This window comes from Mustela nigripes, chromosome 3 (genome assembly GCF_022355385.1).
Source record: "Mustela nigripes isolate SB6536 chromosome 3, MUSNIG.SB6536, whole genome shotgun sequence".
Taxonomy (NCBI): Eukaryota; Metazoa; Chordata; class Mammalia; order Carnivora; family Mustelidae; genus Mustela; species Mustela nigripes.
Window position 1 is genome coordinate 133,547,859 of NC_081559.1, and position 9,515 is coordinate 133,557,373.

Consider the following 9,515-nt stretch of genomic DNA (forward strand, 5'->3'; position numbering starts at 1 on the left):
GTGCTGTTACTGGGAAGTACTTCTTCTGCAGTACAATTATTTGTCAGTTTCCCAGATGATACTTAGGTCTCCAAACTATTTACGGAGTACCTGCTTGGTGGCAGGCATTTTGGACACTGGCAGTGTCTGAAAAGACCAAGTAGATCGCATCCCTACCTTCAGGATGCACCACCGGGTTTGAAGACAGATGTGGGGCTAAGGGAAGTAGAGCACAACAGAGGCCAGTGCCCAGAATCAGAACAGCCCAGGAGAGGGCCGATCTATCCTTGTTCAGATGGGTCCAGGAAGACTTCCTGGAGGAAGTAACATCTAATCTTAATCTTCTTGGTGGTTGTGTCTGTACAGACCACACTTCACTACTTTGCATAGTGATCCCCTCCCACTGCTCATAGCTTGGGCTCTAGCACCTACTGTCCGTCATAGGTCTCTAACTCTTGAACAGCCCACTGTCAGGGGGGATGAGCCTACAGATTTGCCCTGCCCAAGATCTGTAATGGGGACCCTGCAACTCAGTCTTCATTGAGATTTTGAATGCAGAAGCCAGTAAAGCTGGCCATGAGCAGCACAGTGACCAAGATGAGCCTGACTGCAGAGAGGGAGAAACAAGAAGCCAGTCTGGAAAAAGCAAAGTAGCTCTGGAGAGATGAGAGGAAGATATGTGAGTGCCTGGCTTTTCAGAGCTCTGCTCAAGGCTCTCAGAATGCCCAGCCTTCCAGATTGCCTCTTTTATGAGTGGGGTCTGCTCCAAGCAACAAATTATTCTGGAGGAAGGCCAATGTGAAGGTTGAGCAGGGAAGCATAAAGTAGCACAGAATGCTTGAGGGCCAACGAGTAACACTGAGTGCTAAGCTGTAACCTTCCAGAAGACATGAAAGGGGCAGGTGCAGTGCCCCCACTCATCCTCCATCACCTATAGCACAGAGCGAGGCAGGGATGGATGCATGCACACGGGCTCATCCAGCCCACCTCCCATGAGCCTTAAGGTTCCAGGAACCAGCCATAATACATTGACTTTGGTTCTCCCACAGTCAGAAGGGCAGCAAGCTAGTACAGTATGTCTAACACCATCTGGAGCCCTTACACAGATGACTACATCTCGTCTGCATTCTCACCCTTAGAGATCGGTCCCATCACTTCCATTCTACAGGTAAGGAAATGAAGACTTATAGGACTTGAAGTTCCCATGGTAACTGCCATTGATAAATGGTAGAGCTGTGATAAGTCAGTTTGGAATTCTGAAGACAGTGACACAATCACTAGGCTATGCTCCAAAGAATATGGGCCTTACTGGTCATTTTCATGGAATTTACTCAAATAAGACCCTATGCATGCTGGCCATCAGGAAGATGTTCCAGAAATGGCACTTTGGCCTTTCTCACATTGGTGGGGATGCAGCAGCATGAGGGGATGGACATTCCCCTTTTGCCTGTGACACAAAAAGAGGTGTGGGGATATCACCAGGTACAAAGAGGGCTTCCTTCTCAGGCTACCAACCCAACAGCTGCTTTCAATCCCCTCTTTTCAGGCCTCACAGGCTGTGAAAGGACAAAATGTTCTGAAGAATCCAGGGCTGCAATCTCAATCAGCACCTCCTTTAAACCAACATGTGTCCAATATGGGGTAACACGGGGGGACGAATCTGAACTGCTCATCACACCACCTAACTGAAGAAGTCAGAAGGGCTGAATGACTTAGGTACCTTGACTATCAGTTTGGTGTGGGGTGTGTGTGTGTGGGGGTGGAGGGTGGAATGAGAATGCATCTGGTAGACTTCTAGCTGCAAAGAAGGGAAAGAGCCCCAACTCCTGCACTCAGAAATCCATTCCATGTCTACGGCAAGACTGTTTCCCACAGGCTGCTCCCAGCCAATGATGGAGCAGGCAGGGATACTCAAGTAGGCCTATTCCCAGGAGGTGGGGCCTCTTCTGATGTGTGACTCTGGCTCAAGTACTCCACAATGACCTTACTGAAGTCTGAGATGTTCCTTCTACTTTTCCTTCCTTCCTTCCTTCTTTCCTTCCTTCCTTCCTTCTTTCCTTCCTTCCTTCCTTCCTTCCTTCCTTCCAACCTTCCCTCTTCCACTCAGGACCAAACCTGCACTCTGGTCTGATGGCTCCCCTAGCCTACTCTGGCTCCTTCCCCATGTCTTCTCATAGGCAAGACAAAAATCCTTCCATCTCTTCCTTTCATCACCTCCTCTGTCTGACTGGAACCCCACCAACCCTGACAACCCTAACTGCTGCTGACTTTGGAGCCTGGTGAGCACAGGCTGAAAGGCAGACCTCCTGGCTCTGTTACAAGAGGAGACACAGGACACAGCGGGGATGTCGGGGGTGGGGAGCATATACTCAATATGGGCCTCCAGATGCAGACTTGACTCTGTTCATTTTCATCACCGAAGTTACTGGGTACCGCAGACATTTTCTGAAATATACCAACCTCTGCAGCAGCTGGTTTCAGAAGGATTTTAGAGATGATTTCCCCCATCAAGATGGATAATCCTTCAGCTCTGGAATGGAAGATCATAATGTTTTGCCAATCTACTCTGATCCCAGGGAAAATGGACCAGTAGAAGAAGATGATTTTAAGGTTTACCGCCCCCTCCCCCACTTCTAACCCAATCTGCTAAAAATTAAAACTCAGTAAAGCATGGTGTGATGACTTTTCAATCTGTCATTCTTACAAAATAGAGATACTAAGCAGGCCCCAAGTTTTCTCACTGAAGATAAAGATAGAAGCTAGTGTGGTGGACAGAGTTCTCCATCAGAAGCTGGAGCTCCACCAATCAGTCAAGTTTTGGGCCCTGGGAAAGCCGGCTCCCATGCATTTCAGTCTTCTCTTTTAGAAATCAACATCTTATTACCTTAAGTGAGTAACGGCACTGGAAACACATAGAATGGTGCCTGGTACATAGTAAGTGCTCAGTAAATATCAGCTATGACATCATTCTTAATAATAGTGCCATTATCATTGTTTTATCATGCAAATTAATTGAGGTAACAATATTTGGCGTTTTTTCAGGCCTTTGGTGAATGTTTATTTTATTTGAAACTAAACCAGGTGCTTCAATACTTTTTTTAAAAAGTGACTAATGAAAGTTTCCTCTTCAAGAGGGAGGGGTAGGGGGAAGGAGGAAGAGAAGGAGTATCTAAGGAAGGTCTGGGATACAGTGTCTGTCTTCATTTCCTTTCAAGATCTTTATTGCATTTTTATTGGATTGCAAGCAGTTCTGATCCTTCTGATGGATATGTGTGCTGTGCTCTCAAGAAGATAAAAAGAGAGAGAAAGAGAGGAGCATAAAACTATGTACACACAAGCAGTGATGGATGCCAAGGACAGAAAATTTCCGGCATACCTGGTCTATAAATTGTCATTTAAATTTGCAATTTAAAAACGCTGTATGACTTTTTGATTTAGCTGACTGTATATGAGAGACAAATACTGGAATCCTAATAAGCAATGTTTAAATGACAGCTCCAGTCTCCCAGACAGAGAGGGCAGCAGTAGAATTCTAAGAAGAGAAAATAAATCTACCAAGAATAGGAAAGATGACCAGAACTAAATAGTTGCACTAATCACTTGATGACAGATACTAGGAAAATGTATTTTTGGCTGCTTAAAATTCGAATCCTTAACAGACGGAGGATAGGCGATCAGCTGAAAACCCTATAGTCGCTGTGAGGGGACAAGATTGAGCTCCATCTTTACATTTCATCACATTAAAACAGATGAGCCAAAAAATCAAGGCACCAGGACAACATATTAAAGTTGATAAAGCTGAGGTTAAAAGATGTGAATTGCAAGAATCACTGGCATCCAGAGGCATCCATTGGCAAATTTGATTTCAAGGCTTTCCTGGAGTGGCAGCCCCTGCTGGGGACACACCCATAGAGGGGAGCCCACTCCCAAGGTCTCCTTTTCTTCTTGCTGTGGGGAAACAAGTTAGCATCATCCCTCAGCTACAAATATTGAAGACAAACATTTGCATCAGTCCAAGGGTGAAAAGAGAAAAATGAATCATCAACCATTGAAATCAATTCTGTGTGCCACAGCTCAAGTGAGATCTGACAAATTTAGGAATGAACCACTGAAAAAAACTCAACAATGACATAAGGGTCTGGAAGGAGGGCTTGTGAGTAAAAGCTCAGGGAAATGAGATCGCCTCCCTTATTATAATTTGATAATTGCACAATTTATAATGACATGAGAACAGCTTAGATGGTAAGGTTTAGTGGAAAAGTAATGCAGAATTAAATATCCAGTAGGATCGTTGTAGTAGAATGCATGTGTTTGCATGTTTGTGTACACACACTCATGTGCATAAAAAACAAAGTAAATAAAAGATTGAAAGAAAATATGCCTGAGGGGCGCCTGGGTGGCTCAGTGGGTTAAAGCCTCTGCCTTCGGCTCAGGTCATGATCCCAGGGTTCTGGGATCGAGCCCCACGTCGGGCTCTCTGCTCAGCAGGGAGCCTGCTTCCTCCTCTCTCTCGCTCTGCCTGCCTCTCTGCCTACTTGTGATCTCTGTCTGTCAAATAAATAAATAAAATCTTTAAAAAAAAAAAAAAAAAGAAAATATGCCTGAATGTTAATGGTTCTTGCTCAGAGCCAAGGTATGACTTCAGAAACCCCCACACAGTTCTTCAAGCAGCCATTAAAATCGCAAATGACACAAAAATCTATTTGTAATCTATAACTTTGAGAGCAGGAGGAGAAGCTAGAGTAATCATTACTTTAAAACATCAAAGGAAAACTAATGGAATATAAATTACTGATTCTAGAAAAATGCAGGCCAAAGGCCAAAGAATTACCTATCTAATATAGGCTACTCTATTATTCTACAAATGCTTCATGAACGCATACTATGTGCCTGATCCTACATGTAATAGGAAATGAATAAAATATGTGTACAACTTAAGAGGCCTTTTACTCTAGAAGTCAAGTCAGGGGGAGTCTGAGCTAGCCCAGCAAGATTTCTGATCTGTTGATCTTCCTTTCACTAGAGGACAATGTAGGATTTATTTTCCACAACTAGGGATTTAAATCTAATGGGTAGACAGTGTCTATAATAATAGAAGACATTTCACAAAGCACCCATTGAACTGAAGAAAGTAATAAATCTGCACTCCAAGAATCTTTATTTAAATGGCACAACCTCCAGGAGGCCCTTGGGTGGTTGCTTATCTCTGCTCTGGGATTTCAACTTACTGTAATGAACTCTAATTGCTTCTTAGTTGTCTGTCTTTGGGAGAGATCTCAAGTTCCCTAAGCCCAGGACTTGTTTATAATCTTCTGTGGCTAACACTCTGCCTGGTTTTGGAAAACACTCAAACACTCAAAAATGGAATGAAGGAAAGAAGGAGGGAAAGAGGGAAGGAGGAAAGGCAGGAAGACTCGCATCTCTTCAACATCTACCCTGTGCCAGGGCCTGCAGTACGCACTTAACATACACATTCGGTTGTTTCTATTACTATTATTCTGAACTCCAACCAGGAGCTTATTTATTGAAAACTACCATGGTCTGCAAAGCATATAGACTTTGAAATTAAACTGTTCAGCTTCAAATCTGCATTCTGCTGGTTTCTAGCCTTGGGGAGGCTGGTGAATCTCTATGACTCCAGGTTTCCACATAAGCATGTGAAATGTGAAAATAAAGTAAGATTAAATATTTAAAATGCCTGTCTTCTCCTCCTTATGGAAATGGCTTTATTTCCTACAAATGTGTATTGCATACCTCCTACTCTTGAATCATAGCTTTGGGCCTGACCAAAAGCCGCTGGGTACTTGGCTAAGATAGCAGGAACAAGTCCTACAGAGCCTCGCGAAGCAAGGGCTAAAAGCGACCTTAGCGAGTTGCACATTTCCCACCTGCTATCAAGCATCACGCTACCTTTCATAAGTCCAACGTGATCCAGCACTCACGGTTATCCATCACAACTTCAGCCCAACGTCCAATGTCTTTAGCACATGCTTCCATATCGCTGTTAATAAGGGATATGGGGATGATCATTTTCCCAATGATAGGGGTCTTGATCCTTTTTAGGATCACATAATAAGAACATTTTTCATTGTTGGAGATAATTCCCCTTCCCGTGCACATTTGTCAAAGGCAGTTTCCAACAGTCCCGTACATCATCCTGAAATACATGATAAGATTCAGGTCTGCTATTCATCATCTGCTGGGCTCCTTCCAGTGTAGAGAGTTCCTGTGTGGCTTTTCCTGCCTCTGGTTTAATAATCGGAATGCAAGCTCTCCCTAGAGCGGTATCACCAGTCAGGGGAACCAAAAAACTCAAGTGATGACAGTCCCCAATCCAAGGGAAGTGAATCTACAATGATGATATATAAATTCTTTCTTTGTAAAAAAAAGTAAATTTCAAATCTTCCTGCCACATACCAACAGGACACAGACTCCCAGGAACTGAGCTTTTCACTGAGGTTTTATTTGACAACCACTGCTGGGAAACAGCGAATATGGCATATGGCATAAAGGGCCTGGGCTTTGGATCACTGAGAGCAAAGTTTAAAAATTCATGTGATGGGTGACCTTGGACATATTCTGAACTAAGTTGAGTATGTTTCCTCATCTTGTAAAATGGGAGTTTTACCGACCTCATCAACTCTTGTATTCTGACCGTACTTTCTGTTTGCACTGAGTAGTTGGGCAATTAATGTCATTTCCCATCTTGCACACTGACAGCTCTTCGGTAAATTCTCATCCCAGCTCTGAGAGGGCACAACGATGCCCAAGACAACAGTCCCTCCCATCACGTCTCTACTTAACAACACAATCCAGTAAGGAAGAGAGGTATTTAAGTGCATTTCGGGTTGATGGAAGAAAGACAGAAAGGCTTTCTCTGGGTGAAAAATTTTGTAAAAATCCAACATGCTGAAAATCATAGGAGGAATGAAGGCTTCATGGGGAAAGAGAATGCTGAGAAAGAGCTTCATGGACGTGCTCTCTGAGCTGGGTCTCAGAGGATGAGGCAGGCCTTGGCAGTGAGCTAAGAGATTAGGGTGATCCCTCCCCCCCCCCCCGGGAGAGAGAAGAAAATGAGCTGGAAAAAACTCATGCATGTGCAGGAAGGGCCAACCAAGTCAATGTGTTCAGAAGGTCCACATGCACAAAAGGCACATGTGATGCCTGTTGGATGCATGAGTGAGGCAAAACTACAGGTCTCTTCAGAGTATAAGGTCAGGAGTAATGCCATGAACTCTGTCCTGCCTCCTTAATTTCCATTTCCTTCTCTGTAAACTTGGGGTTTTAAATAGAGGAGCTCCCTCAAGGTCTTGTTCAGGAGAAAATACATGTAAGCGTTCAAATGCAATGCCTGACACTTTCTAACTGCGGACAGGCAGTAGCTACCTTCCTCACCAGCGTTGTCATGATTATTTCTGACGCAGGGAAGCCCACTGGGAGGTGAAATGGGTTAATGGGACGACTCATCCATTTAGAGGCATTTGCAAAATTGGAGTGCTTGTTCCCAATTATGAGCTAGAATTGCATTCTAATGAATGCACACAAAGTCCCTCAAGTTCACCTAGTCTTTACCTTTTTATATCTGGAAAACACGGAATAACTGGCATTCTCCTTAGAAAGGGAAATGTTCCTAGTCAATCACCGGGAACCCTTGTGTATGGCAACCTCCCACCTGCCAGAGGAGGGGAGTGAAGACCTTCCTCTGCCTTTCCAACTCCCCTCCTTATTGTATCACATATTCTGCCCTCCTTCCTTCCTCTCGGTATGGCCATGGCAACCTAAGAGTGTTTCTGCTGGACTCTGCTGGATGATGTCTTTCAGTGTAAGCCTTACTCGATATTTGCTAAGAAGACACATTGTTCAGTAGGGAGTAGCTTACTCTAGTGTGAAGCATGTAGACAGGACCTGGGATCAGAGCAAACTAGCCACAAATGGGTTTCTTTAACTCCTCGTTGCATGGACTTCAGGCAAGCTGTTCATCTCTCTGAGCCTCAGTCACCTCTCCTCTAACATGGGGACACTTGTCCAAAGATTGTTTTCAAGCTTAAATGAAACAACATTTCACCCCCAGCAAACTTCTCCTCTGTATTTTTTTTTTAACATCTAATGCAAGCTTTATTGGCAGAATTTTCAGGGGCATATTTTTCAAATTGTATAAATAATATGTGATATTTCTTTCCATTCTGTATTTTTAAACTCTGTATCAGGAATATATAATTGTTCTTGTAAAATTAATTTATTTACTTTCAGCATAACAGTATTCATTATTTTTTCACCACACCCAGTGCTCCATGCAATCCGTGCCCTCTATAATACCCACCACCTGGTACCCCAACGTCCCACCCCCCCACCACTTCAAACCCCTCAGATTGTTTTTCAGAGTCCATAGTCTCTCATGATTCACTTCCACTTCCAATTTATCCCAACTTCCTTCTCCTCTCTAACTCCCCATGTCCTCCATGCTTTTTGTTATGCTCCACAAATAAGTGAAACCATAAGATAATTGACTCTCTCTGCTTGACTTATTTCACTCAGCATGATCTCTTCCAGTCCCATCCATGTTGCTACAAAAGTTGGGTATTCATCCTTTCCTCTGTCTTTTATCTCCATGTACTCTCTTGATGGGTTCTGCAGAATTGTTCAATCTTGCAACATACGCACTCTGACCAACCCAGAGGCTTTGCGGAAATAGGAGGGGGTTGCTGAAATCCTAGCACACCTTGGAACATCGTCTGTTCACTCAGAAAACCGCGCAGATAAGAAAACCCCAAGCTCCAGGGCATGTGCTGATTATCTGCAAAGATGAACAATCTCCAGCTCCACATGTGCCCTTACCTGACTCACGGGACTTGGAGGGATAATGTAAAGGGCTTTGTTCTTCCCAACATCAAAATTCAAGCCCAGCCATGGCCAAGGGCAGCATACTGAGCTTAATGAAGCAGTGGGATGAACTAATATGGCAAATCGTATAGCTTTACTACCAATATGGCTCACATCACACTAAATTATGGCACCAGACGTGACAGGACACACATCACAAAAGGAGAAGTAGTTCACAGAGTGGTAGGAATTTTCAAGGCGACATAATAAGAATCTCAAGAGCCAGCACTTCCGGGATATGCTTGTGTTTTGTCATTTTCTTTCTCCTTGTGCAGATCATCCCCCTAACCCAGCCCCACCATGTGATCACCAATTCAACAAACACTGACTGAGTACTCACCATGTTCTGAGTGCCGTGCTAGGAACTCAGGGCTAATGGTAGAGACAGAAAAATAAGCCAAAACTGATAGGAGAACCATGGCAAGTGTGGTGATTTGAGTACGTGAAGGGTGCTAGGGAACCCTTCACAAATCCAGCTGAAGGAGGCTTATCTCTGTTGTAAATTCATTCATTCACCTGCTTATTCATTCGCCCACATTGCTGCATACCTACATCTCTCAGCACCGTGCTCAGTGGTAGAAGTGACGTGGTTATTAACAAGACAGGCACGGTCCCTGCTGTCACAGGGCTCCCAGCCTAATGAGTGACATAGAGGA

General features: G+C 44.0%; 1 long non-coding RNA gene across 1 annotated transcript; it reads left to right on the forward strand.

Annotated features, from left to right (window-relative positions):
* Nucleotides 1-1,032: 1,032 nt before the first annotated feature.
* On the forward strand, nucleotides 1,033-5,003 carry LOC132013137 (uncharacterized). Its single transcript, XR_009402892.1, has 3 exons — nucleotides 1,033-1,147; nucleotides 1,526-1,695; nucleotides 2,087-5,003. It is a non-coding gene; the product is annotated as an uncharacterized LOC132013137 (long non-coding RNA).
* The last annotated feature ends 4,512 nt before the right edge of the window (nucleotides 5,004-9,515 follow it).